Source organism: Cygnus atratus, chromosome 5 (assembly GCF_013377495.2).
Source record: "Cygnus atratus isolate AKBS03 ecotype Queensland, Australia chromosome 5, CAtr_DNAZoo_HiC_assembly, whole genome shotgun sequence".
Classification (NCBI taxonomy): domain Eukaryota; kingdom Metazoa; phylum Chordata; class Aves; order Anseriformes; family Anatidae; genus Cygnus; species Cygnus atratus.
This window is the reverse complement of record NC_066366.1, coordinates 15,434,827-15,456,824: the sequence shown is the minus strand read 5'-3', so window position 1 is coordinate 15,456,824 and position 21,998 is coordinate 15,434,827. Positions and strand designations below refer to the sequence as shown.

Below are 21,998 nucleotides of genomic sequence, written 5' to 3'. Positions count from 1 at the left end.
TGATGTAAAGTTGCAAAATAAATATACACCTGGTCCTTTTTCTTTTTTTTTCTTTTTTTTCTTTCTTTTTTTTCTTTTTTTTTCTTTTTTTTTCTTTTTTTTCCCCAGAACAGTTATTATCCAAGCATTCCTATTACAATAGAAATTGCAAAAAACTAATGATTTTCTCAAGAATTTCCACTATTGTTTAAAAGGCTTGAAATCTGATATTAATATTATAGATTTTTCATCAGAAAATCTGTGAAAATAAAAACAAAACAAAAACAACTTGAAGATTGAAATAGGAGGGCAACATATTTAATAACACCCAGGTAAGCCCATCCCTGAATTTTTATAATACTCTCTAGAAAGTAAAGATAACATAAAATTCAGGCTGCTTTGAGAAGGAAGGAAAGGAAAAAATAAAATAAAAAAAAAACAACAACAAACCACTCTCTACCATGTGAATTAATTACTTCATCATTAAATTAAGATTCACTTCAGATCCATATCCATTTGAAGATCATAGTCCTTAGCTATAAAACCTTAAACAGGCTAAGCTCCCTTTATGCCAAAGACCTCTGCAGTTCTGTTAGGTGTCTGTATTTAATGGGGCTTCAGCAACCTCTTTTTTCACATGGGTGAGCAGCAGTTGATTCTCACTGCAGTGACCCTGGCTGTAAACTTGTTACCACAAAGAATTATACAGCACGCAGATATGAGAATTTGGAGGGAGAACTTCATTTTCACTGAATTCATTCATCTGAGCTATGAGTACAGCTCTTACTACCGTGATATTTAAATCTTTGATTATTGAACCCCTGATCCTCATACTATGTGTTGTAATTGCACTGCTTTATAAGAACGTGAGGTTGCATTGGGAAATAAAAACCTTTTCTCGAAAACTGAAAATAAACACTTTCAACACAACAAAAGCAGTCACAATTGTGTTGTCTGATGAAACAGAGAAATAGTATATTGTGTACCTTTCAGAGAACAAAACAAAACAAACTAGATTATCTCCCGTCTTATGGCATTGACTGGTGCCATTGTATCTGACACCTGCAGAATGTTCTGTTCTGGAGTAGTTGTGATTTATACTGTCATTGCATTTCTTTTGTCCAATTAAGTGGTTAATATAAGGTCAAAGCTGTTTAGAAACTCCTCCACGTCTTAAGAACAAGCAATATATATATGAATTTTCTCATAAGTCTACACATTTTATTTCCTTTCAAGCAGGAAGCTTCTTGAGAACAAAGACTGGTTTTGATTCTCAAGTAAATGAAGGTGAACTTAGCTTTGAACTCCCTAGGCTTTTCCTAGAATGCAGCATCTTACTCAGATAACACTGGATGCAGTGCTCAGTATTCAGTGAAATCTTCCTAAGTAGCTGCAAGCACAGCCTTCTGAGGAACAGAGAGAGGAACATCCTGAAATGCACTCAGAAGAGTCCTGTGGCTACACTCTTAACAAGTATACACTTGATTTCTGTGCATGTTATATGGAATACTGAATTGCTTACTACATTGCATGGAGGAGACTAAATTGAATGGTTATAGCTTGTAGAGAAATCAGAAACACAAAACCAGGAAGCTTCAAGAAAGAGGATAAAGAAGAAAATGGAAAACTCTTGGTATGCAGGAGAAAATATAAATGCAGGAAGCAGCATGGTGAAGTGCCATATGAGTGGAGTGGATGGAAATGAGAGCATGACGGGCTGAGGTTATGTGAGAAAAAATTAGGGCAGAAGCTTTTGCAGAGAGAACACTATGAAAGGACTTAAAAACCCCTGACACTATGAAGTCAATTACTTCCCCAGCTAATAGAGAACTGTTCAAAGACAGCCAAGAGTGCAGAATTCTCAAACAACTTTGACCACTGCCAAAGCAGTAATAATAGAAAGCAAATACTATTTGTTATGCTTATTTTCCAATGTATGTATTTTTTCGCTTCTCCTATCTCTTCCCCTCTATCTGAGCACATTCGGATTAAATATTCTCTTCTATGGCAAAGTTTATGGAAAAAACAAATAATCAACTTCAAAGGCCAGTACTCTCAGGGGAGGGGATTCACTTCATGAAACCTGAAACAGGCAGTGACCTCCTACTTTCACCCTTAGTTCTTTCATACCTTGACACCTCTGTTTTGAATGACTTTTCACACAGCAACTCTTCAGGGTCTTTAAAGAAACCATGAAATGATGGGGTAAGAGAGAAAGACCTGTCATGGGCAAATAACTGCTTCAAACACAGAAGATACAGGAAACAAGAACAGTTAGTCACCAGTTGGGTTGGAAGGAGGTCCCTGGTGCAGTTCTGCAGGGTGCTGTCTCACTGTCTGTGCTGCTTAACACATTTATAAATGATGTGGAATGGGAGATGAGCAGGAAGGTGACAGAGGTTGCTTCTGATATGAATTTACTCAAGATAGAAAGAATAAGGGCAGACAGTGAAGCACTGCTAAAGGACTATAGAAGACTGGCTGAGTAATGAAAATAGCACATGAAATTTACAGAATCACAGAATCACAGAATTGTCTAGGTTGGAAGAGACCTCCGAGATCACCCAGTCCAACCTCTCACCTAACACTAACAAGTCCTCCACTAAACCATATCACTAAGTTCAGCATCTAAACGTCTCTTAAAGACCTCCAGGGATGGTGACTCAACCACTTCCCTGGGCAGCCTACTCCAATGCCTAACAACCCTTTCAGTAAAGAAGTTCCTCCTAATATCCAACTTAAACTTCCCCTGGCGCAACTTTAGCCCATTCCCCCTCGTCCTGTCACCAGGCACGTGGGAGAATAGACCAACCCCTACCTCGCTACAGCCTCCTTTAAGGTAACTGTAGAGAGCGATGAGGTCGCCCCTGAGCCTCCTCTTCTCCAGGCTGAACAAGCCCAGCTCCCTCAGCCGCTCCTCGTAAGATTTGTTCTCCAGACCCCTCACCAGCCTCGTCGCCCTTCTCTGGACTCTCTCGAGCACCTCCATGTCCTTCTTGTAGCAAGGGGCCCAAAACTGAACACAGTACTTGAGGTGCGGCCTCACCAGAGCCGAGTACAGGGGGACAATCACTTCCCTAGACCTGCTGGCCACGCTGCTTCTTATGCAAGCCAGGATGCTGTTGGCCTTCTTGGCCACCTGAGCACACTGCTGGCTCATATTCAGCTGCCTATCAACCAGTACTCCCAGGTCCTTCTCTGTCAGGCAGCTTTCCAACCACTCATCTCCCAGTCTGTAGCGCTGCTTGGGGTTGTTGCGCCCCAGGTGCAGGACCCGGCACTTGGCCTTGTTGAACTTCATACAGTTGACCTCAGCCCATCGCTCCAGCCTATCCAGATCCTCCTGCAGAGCCTTCCTACCCTCGAGCAGATCGAGAACCTGCACCTAACTTGGTGTCGTCTGCAAACTTACTGAGGGTGTACTCGATCCCCTCATCCAGATCATCGATAAAGATATTAAAGAGGACTGGCCCCAGTACTGAGCCCTGGGGGACTCCACTAGTGACCGGCCTCCAACTGGATTTGACTCCATTCACCACAACTCTCTGGGCCCGGCTATCCAGACAGTTTTTAACCCAACGAAGCGTACACCAGTCCAAGCCACGAGCAGCCAGTTTTTTGAGGAGAATGTTGTGGGAAACGGTGTCAAAAGCCTTACTGAAATCAAGGTAGACCACATCCACAGCCTTTCCCTCATCCACTAAGCGTGTCACTTTGTCATAGAAGGAGATCAGGTTCGTCAAGCAGGACCTGCCTTTCATAAACCCATGCTGACTGGGCCTGATCGCCTGGTTGCCCTGTAAGTGCCGCGTGATGACACTCAAGATAATCTGCTCCATGAGCTTCCCTGGCACTGAGGTCAAACTAACAGGCCTATAGTTCCCCGGGTCTACCCTCCAGCCCTTCTTGTAGATGTGCATCACATTTGCTAGCTGCCAGTCAACTGGGACCTCCCCTGATAGCCAGGACTGCTGATAAATGATGGAAAGCGGCTTGGCCAGCTCCTCTGCTGGTGGAGCACATTTAGTGTAAGGAATTGTAAAGTGATGCACATGGGAAAAAGGCATTCTAGTTTCACATATAAAATGATGGGTTCTGGGCTGACCATTTGCACTGAGGAACACAGTCGTTATGCTATGATAAATAGCTCCAGGAAAAACCCACTTTCTTCTCATGGTTCTCGATGGACAATGACAGGACCAGTCTTTTATTTTCATTCTTTGGTTTTGCTTAAAAATGATGCTGCCAGAGGTACTCCAAGGGTTATCTCTAGATAATGGGCATTTTAAAGCACTACCTATTTTTCCAGTCTGGAAAGGCTGCAATGTTTGCCTTGTGCCACATTAATCTAATTCAATTTGTTCTATTGATAATTAGCAAAGGACACTTGTGGTGGCTCCTTAGTGTTGTGAAATGCTTTTTTATACTTGTGACACCATTCTGGGTACTCACGGCATTTTATATTAAGCTTCTGAGATGATAGAAATGTCAGGATTTATAGTGGAAGCTGACAAGTGCACTTTAAAAAAGCCATAAATGTGAAGCCTATGGCCCTGTGAGTAACAAAATGGTCAGTGACTGAGGACAAAGGTTAACAAGGTGGAAGCAATAAATCTGATTTAAGTGAAGGGCTCTTCAAATCTATCTCAATATCATATCTTAATTTACCAGTGTTTTTCACACCACATGGGATTTTTTTTCCTTTCTTTTCAATAATTGGATAGATATTTGAAAGCACAATCAAGAAAACAGAGAGGTATAATAGAGTATGGAATTGCAGTCTGTTTATTATTGTTCTGCCTTTTCAAGGCATTGTAAGACATTTTTGCTTTAAAGATTGAGCTTCAGACTGAGCTTGAGTGGAAATTACACTGATTTAAAGATGGGTCTTTGGAGAGTTACATTTATGAACAGTTCTACCAAGTGTCCAATGTCTTCAAAATAAACCTGCTACCTCTTAGATACAGAAGAATTTCAAACTCAGACTTCATTACAGCCTGTACTGCAACATAAGCTTTTCGATATTTCTTGTCTGCAGGCAGTCAGAGAAAAAAAAGCATTAGAAGTAACCCTATTTCACTCAACAGGTTGGCTCTGGTGTAAATGAATCCAATTCCATTGCTTACTGACTAAAAATAAAAATAAAAATAAAAATAAAAATAAAAATAAAAAGTATGAGGATTTGAATAATTCAAACTCTAACAGAAAAAAAAAACAACTTCATTTTGTCTATAGGGGACAGAGTTAATTGAATGTGATTTATAGTACTTGAATGAGCTGATTCACGTCAGTTATAAATTGTGAAAAACAAGCTTTTGTGTTCACAAATGGGTATAAATGCAGATATATGAATATTTTAGTATAAACTTAGGCACCTGTGATGACTTACTTTCATATCATACATTCACTGTTCAAATATTCGTAGCCTGAACAGCTCCATGTTTTTTTTATTCGCTTAGAATGAAGTGATATTAAATAATAATGAAACCTAATGTTGAACACCAAGCATGAAAAACCTTAAACATAAAAAAGGGATAGAAAAAAGAGACAAAAAAATCAGAAGCAAAAAGCAATAGAAAACTTCTGGAGAAAAAAGAATGAAAGCCTAAATACATATTTATCAACATAAATGAAAAAAGAAGCTACATAAATGTCTTCAAGGTCAGCTGTCAATTTTCACAAACCAGCTGCTTAGAAATTACAAAAAAATCCTATCCATGAGTCCACTGAGAATTTTACAGAATTGTAGCATAATCCAGTCAGAAGGGCTCAGATTTCACTGCCACACAACTAGCAGTAAAAATCAGTTACTTGGTCTTTAACCACCTTGCCCAGGTAGTTAGACTTTAGACAAAGAAAGAAAGAACAAACAAAAAATTCACTAAGAAAAACAACCCCACAACAAAATAAGCTAATTTGCAATGAATTATTGCCAATGCTGGACCTACGATACAGCTAAGCTGTTCTGATTATGTCTAATACCTAAAGAATAATTTTCACTGCATATACACAACATTACAAGTGCTAAAATACTGTTAGATTTTTTAAAGAAAAATGCACTATCAGCACATTTTTTGTTTGTTTCTGTTCAAGAACAGCATCAGCCCACTTTTATTGTGTTTATTGCTTATCTATAGCAAAAGATTGTGAGACCTGCTCTGAGACATGTAGATTACAGTAGAGTCAACTAACGTCAACAAGACTAAGAAGGCAGATTTCAGCTGACAAAGCAAAGGATGAAATATCAAGAAACAAGGAGAGCTGTCCCAAGATTCATTCAAAATATTCTCTCCTTTGAAATCAACACAGAACTTGCAATAGATTGACAGGCTGCCTTGAAGGCTGAATCCTGTCATCCTGTAACTATTGTCCAGAACAAAGTCCTCATTGCATGATATTAAAGATGCTTTTGGGAGGTGCAGCTTATTTTCCAGTTAACAGTCAAAGAATGACTTCAGCTAGAGATTAGAAAAACTAGGATTTCCTAGCGTCAGATTTCTTTTGCATTGTGTGCATGTGCTCTGAATATGTAGTGTTTTTGTTTGTTTGTTTGTTTTTTTAACATATATATTATTATTATTATTTTCTAGCTATTCTGTCTGTACATTTTCTCCCCTGCACCCATCACACAACAGTCTCATTGGTATATGAATCTGCAAAAGTGAAAAATTAAAAACTACAAAAAGAAATGCAAATTCTTTAGGGAAAATTTTCACTAAGGTGACATTCTGGCCTTTTGATAAATGGATTCATTTGTTTTCAGAACTGGAGTCAGAAAATTGTTACACTGAGTAGACTGCAATCTCTCTTTCTCTCTTACCCTTACCAACCTCTTCCCTAGCCATTTTTACTATAGTTTTTGGTTGCTGTTTGTTGAGGCTAACATCAAAAGAATTTTGGAGGAATAATACCAACAAGTAATGTCAGAGCCTCAATGGAAAGATAAAAGAGAGTCTATCAATGGCTGGTCCTGTGAGTGCTCAAGAATTCAAGAAGTGTGACAATTGTTCTGTGGAAAAAGCACAGCAGCCAAGGCTTTTAAAACTGTCATCAAAGCATAAAAACAGAACAAAAGCATTACCAAAGACAATTCCAATCTGTAGATTTATACTGTTTTTTATTTAAAGACAGATGATCTTCACATGCTAAAAATCATGACCCAAAGTCCCCGTGGTAGACAATGGATAAATAACCGTGTCTACACTTTATTGTATCCGTAATGAATGCAACTATAAGAAACCTACAAATGATCTCTACTTGGTGAAAAATCTAGTTTTAAGTATTTTTATGTATTCTTCTGCTGAAGGCCTGAGTGACTGAGCTTTACATATCTGAGTGCTCACGTGAAGTACTTGTTCATTTGCAAAGGAAGCAATGCATCTTTCAGGATGAACCACAGCCTGGCAGAACAGGAGAGGGCACTGTTCCACACGGATGCTGGTCCACCTCTGCCTTCCTCGTAATTAAATGAGCTGCGGAGAAATTTGGCTGCAATTTGTACAATGAACACGGTTACTATCTGCAAACAGCCTGTGATAACAAATGGACGTGAAATTTGCTTGCTGCAGTTTGGGCATCTTTGCACAGCGCCTATGTGAATGTACCAAGTTTTCCAAGCGGGGAGCGTGTGTACTGTGCATTTTTATAGACGTTATGCATACTTTGTTTAGAATGTTTAGGTTAGTTTAAAGTTCTGGATAAGAAGAATGCTGACTTGTATGAAATTATCTGTAATGCGTATTCATCACTTATAACGCTGACTGTTTCCTGCCTAGAAAATTCATACTGCTTTTCATGTGGAACCTCTACAGTATTTATCACAGGAATTCAGAAACAAACAAGCAAACAGATAAACAAACAAACAAACAAACAAAACTCTAGTAATAGGGTTATAATTAAAGTAATAATTAAAAGAAGACCTAATAAAAGGTGGGTAGGAAGATATTAAAAATGACAAATTTAGAATAACAGGCAAATCAGATGTCCATATATCTTTCTTAATTGTGAAAAAATAATTAACAAGGTGAGAAAATTTATTTGCATTTGGAACAGATAAATGTTATTTTTGATAGATAGGAAGCAAGGTTAAGAGTTTAGATTTGTACTGCAACTTTTTGTTAATTGTCTACATCTTACTGGAATTTAGAAATTCCAGTTTACTTAAAATCAGGGCACAACCACAGAACCTCTAGCCATGACAGTGCCCACACACCATCTTGTCTGGGGTCTTTGGTGTCATTGCTGTCATATGAAAATGTGCTACATCAGCAGCTAAACAGCATGAGAGAAGTAGACCTGCTTAAATCCAAAGATGTGCAAGATGTTCAAGTTATACTAGTACATTAATATGAATGATTCCTTTTCTGTTATGAACATACGATATTTCAGAATGATAGAGAATAATGTAAGATACTGCACTGTGAAATACACACGTGAGAAAAAAAATATATCAAAATATGGGGTAAAAAGCCATATACTCTGTGCACAAATCAAAGAACAGGTGTTTTACAGATAAGCTTTTATCATTGAAAATTTCAAAACTAATATAACTTCTCACATTCTCATCATGTTGTAAGGAAATTGAGGATGGTACTATTGATAAAAAAGTAAAACAGAAAGATGGAAATCTGTCTTTGCATATAGTAAAGCTCCTACTACATCTTTGTTTTCTGAAGAAGAAACAAGAAATAAGTTTGACAGTACTGAAATACCTTACTTTGAAAAACATCTTACTTAGAACAACTATTAAAAGCTCATCTTGTTCCCACTGAAAAATGGGTCCTTAAAGTTTTTAATTATAGCATAGAATACAGAATAAATTTGAGCAACTTTAAAAAATGTTAACATAAAAAATAAATTTCATGTTACCATAAATTGCTATATTCCTTAAATTATATTTTAAACTGTACAAAATTTCTTTTGATTCAGAATGAGTTTTTAAAAACTTTATGCTCTTTTTTTCAACAAGTCTAAGTGCAAGGTGCTGCACCTGGCTTGGGGCAATTCCAGACATGAACACAGGCTCTTTGAGAGCACCCCTGCAGAGGAGGACCTGGGGGTTCTGGTGGATGAAAAGCTCAACATGAGCCAGAACTGGTTGCTTGCAGCTCAGAAGGCCAACTGCATCCTGGGCTGTATCAAGAGTTGTGACCAGCAGGTCAGGGAAGGTGACTGTGTCCCTCTGCTCTGCCCTTTTGAAGCCCCACCTGGAGTGCTGCATCCAGACCTGGGGCCCCCCAGCACAAGAAGGATGAGGACCTTTTAGAGTGGGTCCAGAGGAGACTATGAAGATGATCAAGGGTCTGGAGCACCTCTACTGTGAAGAAAGGCTGAGAGAGCTGGGGCTGTTTAGCCTGAGGAAGAGAAAGCTCCAGGGTGACCTCACTGAAGCTTTTCAGTACTTAAAGGGGGCTTATAAAAAAGATTGAGAGTGACTTTTTGCTCAGGCAGGTAACTATAGGACAAGAGGGAATGGTTTTAAATTAAAAGAGGGGAGATTTAGATTAGAGGTTAGGAGAAACTTCTTCACTCAGAGGGTGGTGAGACACTGGAACAGGTTGCCTAGAGAAGTTGTGGATGCCCCATCCCTGGAGATATTCAAGAACAGGTTTGATGAGACCCTGGGCAACCTGATCTAGTGGGTGGCATCCCTGCCCATGGAAAGGAGGTTGGAAATAGATGATCTGTAAGGTCCCTTCCAATCCGAGACATGCTACGATTCTATGAATATAGTAATACATGGGATGTTTTGGATACAGTAATACATATTTCTGGTTTATAGTGACCGTCTTGAAGAATCTAAATTACAAACTCTATCAAATCTCTTATGAGAAGAGCTGTATGTTGCATTTATTCTTATTAAGTTTACTTTCTGTAATTTTATGGAACAATCCTTCATTTTCATTGCAGCAAATGGTAAATGAAGAAAATACTTAGAAACGTGAAATTGAAAAAAACATTTCGTTTTGAACTCAGTACACTGAAAAGTTCTCCTAAGTCAGTGAAACTATTCAAAGCTCCAATTCAGGAAATCCTTAACAAAGTGCTGTCCCGAATAAGACCAAATATAACACGCAGAATCAAGGTCTATAGGTAGCTGAGAATTTAAAATGTTAGGAAACAAATCACCAATCCTTTCAAAGTCTAAACAAGGTCCATTTCTTTAGACACAGTGGCACATATCAAAATGGTTGATAGGTGTGACAATTACGACTATGCATGTCTCATTTCACTAGAAATGACATCACTACTTTTGCTGCACAATTTATAGTTTGCTCCTTAATGATAGTCTTGGGAGATATTCTGAAGAGAAAAAAAGATACTGGCTTTCGTAATTTATTGGATGTCTTAATGTCTGGGAGCAAATATTTGGATTTATTTGATCCTTTTTGACAGTGGCATATTTTTCTGAGAAATAATGGGGAGAAAAAAAAACATTGGTGTGATGTTTATATTCATTATAGCCACTTTTTTTTTTTTTTTTTATTGGATGTGGAAGATGACATCAGCTACAATCAAAGTGAAGGCTTAATAGAGACAATAAAGTTATAGTGTCCAAGACAAGGCCCTGTGGTGGCTAGTGCCATGTAACCTACCAAACTGAGAGATTGGCAAGGACAATCCTTTCCTGACATCCCATATGGGTGATTAAACTTGGATTTTTAACAATATTGCACTTTTTTTTTTTTTTTCCATAGATCAACAGAAGCCCTCAGTGTTAACTATATCCATCATACGGTCCTATAAGGAGTTAAAGGAGAACCACTGCTGGAAACACACTTGCCTTGGTGTTCAGCCCAAGCAAGGGCAGGCAGCTGCTGCTATGTGTGATTTATGTATCATTAGAAATGTGCTGCTTGTTTCAACTGCCTATTTTATCAAGAGATTTGCTGATTAAACTAGAAATCCAAGTTAATACCTGACTCATTACCACTGCAAAAATGAGGTCATGCACAATGGTTTTGGAACCAGGGTCAGTTAGCCAGTGAAGGAGCAAGCTGAGCAGATGCAAGAAGGAATGCTCTGTAGTTGTATCACAGCATGTTTTGTCAGAGGGCTTGAATGCAGTAGATTTCAGACCATTACAAAATATCATAGATCTAACTCTGTAATACAGTACAATTGTTTTCACTCCAAAAAAAATCTACATTTTGAACAATTCATACAATTAAGCTTGGGAACTATAATTAAGTTTTGTAAGAGTATTTGTACCAAAGATTTCCGGATCTTATCTTTTTGATAAATGGAGGTCAACAATTCACCAGTAAAAGTCTGCTCCATTAAGCAGACTAAGACATTTGTTGAAAATTGTAAGCATCATCCTGACAAGTTTCAGAGACTTTTATAATATTTGTAAAAACGTCACCAAAACCCATGTCACCATTTCTCTATTCAGGCACATATGATAATATGCTCTCCATTCTCTGGATATGTTTTTTTCTGAAATGACTTTTGTCACTGGAATCTATGTGATTGATGATGTAGGAAAGTATGTCCACATATAAGGCATCAGTGCAGTTAAAACCTGAAGGAACATTTAACACCTCCCAAAATGGATAAAGGTTGTTGTAGATGACCTTCAGGGATTTTTCAGTATGTTGATTTCTACTGAACACTTGTCATAATGGTTGGCTGTTGGATCAAGATGAACTTTCTTCTGGGATTTAAAAATCTGTAAGTTTATTCTTGGCTGTTTGTTAACATTAATCAAACCCTATTTCATATTTCTAGTTACTCCCTTGGTGTTTCTACAAATAAGTTTTTGGTCCTCTCAGTGGATCCAAGAATAATCTTCACATCCACCACATGATACAGCCACCAGGAGACAAGAACAAATTCCCCTTTTGCTTCCCAAAAATACAGCATTTGTACTCTGATATAGATATGTGTCTTGTAAGAAAATTATAAATTATGTCAAATTATGTCAAATTATATTCAGCCATGAATTTATACTATGGTAAACTAGATATGAGGATAATAGGTTGAAGGCTTGTGCATGTGTACAATACAGCAGAACCATTTAATTTTCAAAAAATATGAAGATCCTTAAATCATAAGTGGGAAATAAAAGAAAACATATATTGAGATCTCTATCAAACTGGCTTATCTACTATCTAAATATAAGAAATTTTAAGCATAGATATGAAGAACATGTCTTAACACTGTCCATGGATGTTTGATACTATCATGTGCAGCATTTCTAACACTAAACTGATGTATATTTTGTTTTATTTCTTCTTACAGAAGTCGGCATACCCAGAAGCTTTTTGTTTTGTAAATGCATATACGTTGAAACCATTATATGTATATTTGACTAATATTTCAAACTCCTAGAAAGTCTATCTGAATTTGCATTTTATACGCTGTATAACATTTCACATTTTTTATTTGCTTTTGGATGCACAAGTTCTTGTAAGTTTAATTTCCATAAATGTCAGATGAAAAATAAAGAGTTAGTAGGATGATGAGGAGGCAGACTTTAAGGAATAGTTACACTTAGCCATAACCAACTCAGATTACTAAGATCCTCAGTAGTTTCATAAATAATGTCAGGATATTCAATAAGACATATCTAGTGATGAAAGAACATGGACTAGTATATTTTTACTAATGATTTTTTTTTCTTAGTTTTGGGTTGTAATTCAAACATTCATCCTTTGCTCCCCAAAGGCCATCTCACCATATCAAAGGCCATAAGAGATCGTTAGCTTCAATAATATGCAATTTCTCTTTTTTCCCTGTTAAGTCCCTGCAAAGCTCCCTGTTCTGCCTTCTTATTTTTTTTCTGTCTGAAAAAAATATTCCATCTTCCTGATCATGCAGGAGGCCATATGTCACTTTGTCGCAGAACTGGAGTTTCTTTCCAGTAACAGATTGGGCAAAGATGGAAAAAACACCCACTGAACTCAAATCTAATGGTATCTTCAGGAGTTGGACAGGATGATCCTTGTGGGTCCCTTCCAACTCAGATATTCTATGATTCTATGATCTGGTTGAAGGGAGCATAACCATCCAAATGTAACAACCTAGTGGCATTTTTCAATCCCACAAGCCATGTTAGATTTGCAGATTGTCTCTGTGAGCATTGTATGGTAGCAACTGGACAGCTGGTGTAGATTTTCTTTCTTTTCACTCATTATTGTCAAGGGGCCAGAATGGTGTGCCGTTTAGATTCCAAAAATGTGAGCTGGTACATGGGCTTGTATGTCAAGGTAGGCATTGAAACACAGCTGAGCAGCCTGTTATTGCCTCCTCAGAGATCCAGGCTACCAATTCCAGCCTGGGTCACAACGATGATTTCATTTCTGAGCTTTAGATAGGCCTTTCTCTGAATAATGGTGACAGAAACTCGCCAAGTCTCTTTGTGGGGTAGGTTTCTGACAGCTAGCTTTCTGCCAGTTCACAGATTGGCATCTCTTCTTCTCCACATTGTAATTTCTTTAATAAATCCTGATTCTAAGCCTTAATGAAAACACAGCAAATTCTCCTGGGTGAAATGGAGGTGAATCTGTGGGTTAAAACTCCCAAATTATGAAAATGCATGAACTTGTTGGGCAGGAAATTCTACGATCTATTAAACAATTTCAGTTTCTCAGTTTCATGTGCAAGCTTTTGTTATTCACTGTCAAATCCATTTCTATTTTTCTCTGGATTACTTGTCTTAGGACGCAATTAATGTAATAATCTTAGGTATCACCAATAGCAAAAATGCATTTGGTTACAGGACTGCTCATAAAACCTCTCTTAAAATTCCAGACAAAATTTCCCTTTAAACATGCTTTTCCTCTACCATTGCCTCTATATGATGCAGAGATAGGACATAAAAACCTATCCTGCATATGCTGAAGACAGTAAAAGTAAAAATAAAGTCTATGAATAGTCACAGAAACAAACATTAGTAACGTTCATTCCTTATTGCCAGGTAAACAAAGGTTTGCATTTAGCCTGGCCTCTCCTGTTGAACTCTAGGGAGAGAGTGTGTATGAACATAGTAATCTTTACTTTACAATGATTTGAACAAAATATCATTTGTATGGCTTTTAGTTTTAACTTGTAGATATAGATGTTTTCTCCATATACTATTATGAGAGGGTATTACACCCACTGGAAATGAATTACAAACATTTTCTTTTAGGATGTCACATATAGCTCAAAAAGTTTACGCGAAATTTCACCAAATTTCCCTAGCTACTACCTTAAGAATATACCTGGTTGTATATGAAGTTGAAAAAAAGAGATACACAATTAGACCTGAATTCAAAAAAGAAATTATATTCACTGATATCAGAAAATGTTCCCGTAACAAGTTGGTCCTCAAGCTTTCTAGATGAATGTGTTTTTCCTATTTCTAAATCTGCAAGTTTTCATTTTTCTTGCATGGGTCTTTTTGTACTGTCTGCAATAGCAAGACATGTCTTGTAGACTTTCTTGTATTTAGTTTCTGCATCCAAAGTCTACTGGCAACACGTAAATGAGGTTCAAGCCTGTGTACCACTCCATGTAACTCACTGTCTTTTCTTGGGAAGAGATGGGGAATTGATGTGAGCACAGTGAGTGGTGCCCAGGCAACTATCATGGCTGCTGTTACTGCCTCCCAGAAGCAGAAAAGGAGGCAGCAGGATCAAGGGAAGGCTTAAAATATCTCCTCTGGCTTATACCACCCTGTTAGCTTGCCTCTCCTGGAAGGCTGGAAAGAGAAGTTGGACTTGGGCCAGTTCTGGGATTGGGGCCACCCAATATGGAATAGCTCAGTTAGCTCAGATTTTTAAATATATTGTTTCAGAAAGTTTTTCTTCCACATTGTTTAAGCTTCTGCTGTTTCAACATGTTGAATTTATTTTTTAAATTGTTTTAGTAGTATTTATTTTTGTTGCTGATGCTATTACGGTGTATCAATTCCTGATGGTATTACTAATAGGGATCTGCCACATAGTCATTATCTTTTTTTTTTTCCTAGATTGATATGTCATTATTTAAAAATTACTTGAATTGTTGTTACTAATTTTTCATCCTGCTCTGACTTACCGCAAATGCTAATTACACACATGTTCACAGAGCTGTGCAGTATCTACAGTACAAGAATGTCTGTATTGAAGACACAGTTCGTCAGACGTGCTTTGCCCTGCTTTGGAAACTTACAGCAAGACCTTGAAAATCCCCTGCTTTTCTTTCATCTTTCAAGGGTCAACAGTTTCAGCTATGGTAAATGAACTGCACTGTTTCAGTATTTATCTGCCTGAGGGTCTTATTCATTTAACATGTAAAATGAAAATAAAGGGAGACTTTTCATGAACTGTATCGATTTCGTCACTGTGAGATTGCTAGTGGGTGTATTTGACACAGCTTCTAAAAAGCCATAAAGTAATTAACACTTCTTCGAAGTGCTTTAAGGGCATATTCTGTCTTTAGCTCTATGAGAAGTTCCCTAGAGTCTTCACAACTCATCTGGTTTCTGCTTCTTAAAAAGAAAAAGGAAAAGTTAGTAAGTATACATCTGTACATATGTATTTATGGAGGATGGAGTCAATTGATATGACAGCCCATGTGCTGTTTTTGGTAAAAGCCAAACAGGGTTAGGAATAAAATTTGTAACATGAGTTTTAAGATTTTAATGGTGTTTATCCTTTTTTTTTTTTTAAGAAAACTAAGTAAAAATTAGTGAGGATGATGCTGAGAAGGGTAGAATATATTGTGAAAGTTGTCTGGTTCTGATTTAAAAAACTGCATGGATTGATATATATATATAATGTGAAAAGGACGAAACAACTGGATTTCCCACCCCTCCAAACCAGAGGAGTCTCTATTCAGGAGAAATGTCTTCAGGTAACCTCCACTTTCAAAGCTGAATAGGAGGTGTCAATGATTAAACTATATAAATATATTGCTGAAAAACAGATTCCATTTGTGTGATGCACATTATTTCTTGATAAAAGAATAATAGAAAATATGAAAATAAAATGAAAAAATGATTAAAAAGCCTTTTTTTTCCATTTATATTCTCCATATTTGTCAGTCTTGAATAGCTGTGTGTCAGTTCTCAAGCTGTGGAAATGAAAGGTGTTGGCATGTCTTGTGCTTAGAACTCTTTTTTGGTAGGTTTTTATATTTACAAACTGAATAAGCAGAAAAAAACAGAAGTTCATAGCATAATGTTTTTGCTCAAATAAGGATCACTGTAAGACAATGTATTTGTGAAAACTGACTAGAGAGCTTTAAATTTTTCAGTATGTGGCTAAAATTATCAAATTGTCTGTGCTGCTGCTGTACTGAAACAATGTTTTGGCTTTGCAAGGTAGATTCTCCACTGTGTTATATATAACTGTGCAGAATGTCAAAACTCTGACACTAACGATAACTCTGCAGACTTGTCAAAAACAAAGCTGCTTGTTCTTTGAATTATCTGTCTTATTCCAGAATATGATAATTACGCATCTGATTTCACACTGATACAGGGTATATTGTTTGCACTCAGATCTCTATACATTGATCCCCTCTACTGCATTGTCATGAAAGGAGGTGCTGACATTTATATAAAACCTGAACTAAGAAATTAATAGATGAATGCTGTAATCAGGGTTTTTTGAAGACTTAAGTGAATTTGGCATCAGTAATCAGTGGAGACCCAGAAAGGCCTGTTAAACAATTGTTAAAGTCTTTATTTTCTGTCTGTATAACAACATTTGAAGTCTTTATTATTTAGCTATAAAAGATGTGTTGGTTGCTTTAAAACCACATTTCAGCTGCAAAGTAGTAGATGTCTTTTAGGAGTCTGCTTGTTTAACAAACAAGGTGTCATCTTTTATTGAATTAGAAAGTTAAATGTGGTAAAAACTGCATGCTTCAACTGCCAAACCACTTAACCAAGAGATTCAATTGTCTCAAATATCTTAACAAATATCTATTATTAAAAATAAGCTAATAGATATGATTGAGATTTAAATGAGTGAGCAGAAAGAGTCTTCTAACTCCTGCCTTATTTTTAAGACCGATTCCCACATCTCAAAACATTTGAGGATTGGTTTATTTGAAACCTGCAACATTGCCACTGAAGATGGCAACTTTCATCCTTTAATTTAAACAAATACCAATGTGTGCTGCAAGTGAGAGCTTTTGGAACTCCTATTTTCTGATATTCAAGCTGATATGTCATTCAAGAAAGATTAGTTTGGAAAAGGATACCCTGAAAAGAACACTGCAAAGATAAACAGGTAATTGGAGAGTCTATCTTAGGATACTAAAAATGTTTGGCCTGTGTAGTCTGGAAAGAGGAGAGTGGTGTTTATTGTTCTCTATCAGTTCATCAAGGGAATAAACACCAGGGAAAGGGAAAAGCTATTAAAGTTAAGGACAAATTTGGCAAAAGAATAAATGAGTATAAAGACTATGAATAAATAAGGTAGATATTGGAAGAAAGTTTCTAACCATTAAGAGAACGATGTTCTGGAAAAAAAAAAAGCCTTTGAACAAGAGAAAATGAGGAAAAAAATGTAATTAGTTTTACGAAGGAGCTACTTCTGTTTGCAATCAGCAGTTCCACTGTTGCCTGCAGTTTCCAAGGACTGTAATGATGAATCAAAATTTCTTGTCTAGCTCCATGCCCCAATCTTCTCTGTGTAATACAGAAAATGTGCAGTTCATATGCACTGCTAGCCCTACTCACATGCAGGTCTCAGACCTTTACTTAAACCATTAAGAAAGATATGTAGGTGCAGAGAAACCTGAGAATATCATGCATTTTTATGTAGCTGTAGGAGTCTTTGCTTCTTAGTCTTTGTATATGAATAGCTACACGTTTACAGTAACATGCCTATATCTTATCTATCAATTCTATAGCTGATAAACTAGTATATTCACAACAAGCACTTTTAAAGTTTGCGCTTTTCACCTTACAAAGGGAAATTACCTTAAAAAATTGGGTATGACATACAGTTTAGCCTATAGACTACTGCTAACTTCACCATCAGAACCCTGAGGTTGTCTGTACCATGTCCTTTTTTCTCATAAAAAAAGTTATAGGACAAAACAGTCACTCACCTAAAAGCTTCCAGCTCAGCAAAGAACTGGAAATTACAGTTAACATTCTTCTCATAGGGAAACTCCAGAGGCACACTGTGTTGCAGAGACAGAACTAAACAATGTGTGAATTCAGGTTTGGGGAGAAAACTGCACAGACTGAACCCAGACTAAGCCAAGGGCCTTTGAATCCTAACACTTTCCCCTCTGCCTAAGAACGGAACACTGAAGAAAGGAGGTACTGATGAATGTAGGAAATGGTAAGACAAATTATTTCTGCAGAGCCAGAAAAGAAGTTTTCAAGACTACAAGCCAAGCAAATAGCATAATTAACTTAGTGGGGAAAAAAAAAAAAAAAAAAGAATTAAGGAACATATGAATAAAGAGATATTAAATTCTTTGCTACAATGCATTTTTTAAATATGAAGCTTTAGAAATCTGTTCTTATTTCTTCTTCTTTAAGTGAAAGTTCTTCAACTGACTCTGGGGACAACCACTTACTTTCCTGTGTCAAGAGCACTGAAAATACAAATTCTGGCATCCTGCATACAGGTTTCTTCTTTGCCAGTATTCCAATACAAGTTCATGTTAGAACAAAGCTGGTAGATTAAGAGCTGTGACTACCCATGTAACTCTTGACAGAATAACTGATTGTGCCCAGTGTCAGTTATGCACTCTGGGTCATTTGAAATAGATATTCCCTCCAGGCTTGTCATCTCTTTGTGTTACCCTCTTCAACAGAGCACAGCAAGAGCAATTCAATTATGTTCAGAGACTCGAGGAAAATTAAGTATATGCAGTGCCAAAACGCAGTGCAACATGACATAGACGAAGCTAAACCTCCATGTAGCACATGCAGGACTTGCTCTCCAGTGGAGATCTCTATGCACAGAAGCAGTGTGCAGCCTGAGCCTTGCTGCACGCGCGCCTTTCTGTTGCTTCTCAGTAACGACTTCTGTTTTAAGAGTATAAAACACTGAACTTTGTTTTCAGTTCACCAGGGAACAGAGCCCTTTGCTTTCAGATGAGCCCTGCTTCTGAGTTTGTCTCACTTTTAAGTGTGATTTGAAGCTTAACGTTCTGTGCCTGGAGGTAGGCTGCAAGTGAAGCTGTTGCTAGCGCATAGCAATACCGGTGTCATATAATGACATCAGTGAGAAACCAAGCGCAGAGCTTGGTAAGGATCACCTGATTCTATCCAGAATAATCCATTTATATCTTCCAAACGAACTCTGTAATAACTAAATTGGGACCGCTCTCAAAGTATCTTTTAATTTAAGCGGGAAAGGCATTTAATAATGCAAAAATTGTACATATATACTCCCTAGATCAGCAATAATACATTTTTCCCCCTATTCATTAAATGACCACCAGGAGCCTAAGATCTTCACTTAGCTTTCTTGTACAGGGAAATTAAACCAGCCCATTATTTCTGGTGTAAACCTCTCTCTGTAATCCATAGATACACTTCCCACTGCCTGCTTCCAGCTTCCTGTGCACCAAGGACCAAAGGCCCAGCTCTGATGCTGCACAGATGCATAGCCTTCACTCAGACTGCTGAGGAAGAGCTGTTAGGAAGTTCATAGATGGATAAGAAATTAGAGAGAGACAGGGCCGTTAGGATAAAATCATTGGATCAAGCAGTTAAAGGGAAAACTCCATCATGGGAAGGTATAAATATCTATTGGAGAAAAAAATGGGAGCCTGACTGGGGCTGTGTTATTGGGTCATCACATCAAGCTATCAACATCACCTATGTTGACAAGGTGGTGGAAAATTATATCTCAACAACACGGAGGAGCAAAATCACAAGAGCTTCAGGGGCCAGTCTTTCCTCACTTGACTGGGGCTGCCTGACCAGCAAAGACTTTTCAGGTATTGTAGCAGAGGACGTGAGCAATAAATAATTGCTTGGTATCTTTAACTTTGGTATATTCTGCTTGCAGAGTCTCCCTGCACCCAGCTAAAGAAGACCAAACAAACTGATCCACTGGAAAGCTTCCTTGAGACCTGTCACCTCTGTTACATTTGTGAAAAAAGAAAAACAAAAATCTAATAGCCATAACTCAGCTGTATCTGTATTCCTGAAACACTAAAGAGTATTTGGAACTGGGTGGAAGATGGCAGATGTTTAATACCTCCTACGACTTGCATCAGCGAGCACATTTGGAGAGGAAGTGAAGATTATTACACCCAGTTGGAGTTTCAAGGAGAATTTAGTATAAAGCATAAGTAAGTATCCTCATCAGAATTTGTTCAAGAGGACACAGTAGTTAATAACACTTTTATTCTTTTGAAGAGCACCAATTTTTTCTCCATTTATTTTCACTAGTTTACATAAGAGAATTTCTCTTTTGAGATTGAAAATTGATTATAAGATGCTCAGAAGTACTGAGACAAACAAGAATGCCATCACATTATTGGTTCAGCAAACAAAGCCCTTTACCCATTACTATCACCTCATTTTCCTAGTGCCACAAAGGAAAAAAAAAAAAATTAAAAAAAATCAAAAAGCAGGCAAAAAGGCTTTGAAATTTTAGCAATGCCTCTCCCCCCACTTTCTTTTTTGTTTGTTTTTTGTTGTTGTTGGAGAAAAACATTTTAAACAATACACAAATTCATATTTCCAACTATGTTATTTCCAACTGCTCAAAAGAAAAGTAGTTTAAATGTTTGGCTAGGCTAGCTATTAGAAATGCATTCCAGCTCATGATTAAATTCCATGGTGTTTACTGAAATGTAAATATTTACCAGTACTGTCACTCACATCCTAACATTGCACCTATTGAAATTCCACTGCAGCAGGTGGCTAGTATTGTTTCTTATAGGCTACAGAATATCTAAGGTCTACCTGACAGACAGAAGAAGATGACATACATAAGTTAATGGAGTTTATTTCAGCAGCATAACAAATAATAACAGAAAGATGGATAAAAAGAAGGAAAGTAGATATTCTATTTGCAACATTTTCATGCAGAAGAAAGATATATATAGAAGAAGGACCCATATGCTACTTTTTTCAAAACCGTATTGCTCATTTCAAAAATAAAAAAAATAAAAAATCTTCAGTTAGAGTCACTATAGACCTAATAGCTCACTGTTTTTTTTCTTATAACAATTATAACTGTCATTTTTTCTTTTGAGAGAGAAACTTACTGTCTTCTCTTTTTTTTGTTGTTTTGTTTTGTTTTTAAAACATTTTAACTTTTTTAACTGTATCTGCTTTGAACACTTCACTATTATACCATATATGCTAAGTAAACAACAATTCTTCATGAAAAGCACTTTTTATGTTCAAAATGCTATGTAAACATTCACTACTGAAATTATAGAGATTAGAGTTGGAAGGAGCACTCTGGACTTTTTCCATAGCTCTATTCCATTAGGTACCATTTGAACTTATTTAGAAAACTTGCCTCCTTCTGACAATCAGTCTCAGCAGCCTCTCAAAATGAACCAACCTAACATAAAATAAGTCTGTTTAACACCCAACCTTGCTACATGGATATCATATTTTCTTTCAACAAGCTTGTTCCTTTAAATTGGCAGCTGCCAACGACATAACAGAATAGATTTGCAGAGAGGCAGGAGGTGTTTTTACTTTTTTTTTTTCAGCTAATCAACTTTCAGTTGCTTTTGACTTCAAAACAATGAGAAGATAGTGGGTTTTTTTGTTTGTTTTTTTAACAGATGAAACATTATAATTTGCACTGTGTACATTACATATCAAGGGCTTTTTATATATTTTTGTCATCGTAATGATACATCTTTCACTTGATGTATGTATTCCTTTTTTTAAGCTAAGAAGACATTTTGTGGTGGTAAAAAGTAGTTGAAAATAAAGTGATCTGGCAGAAGAGAGGCCATTTCATATGTGCAGGTATGGGTACAACACAGTTAATGGTGATTTGGAGGTCTTTCTATACTCACTATGGAAGTTGTTCACAGTGCTGTGGCAGAATCCTTCAGGAGAAGAGCCTAATTCTGCCTCTGTACATTGTCACACC

The 21,998-nt window shown here is 37.1% G+C and overlaps 1 long non-coding RNA gene across 1 annotated transcript in view; it reads right to left on the bottom strand.

Moving 5' to 3' along the window:
• LOC118250830 (uncharacterized) overlaps positions 1-21,998 on the bottom strand; it is a 180,541-nt gene that overhangs the window by 71,155 nt on the left and 87,388 nt on the right. The window lies entirely within an intron of this gene.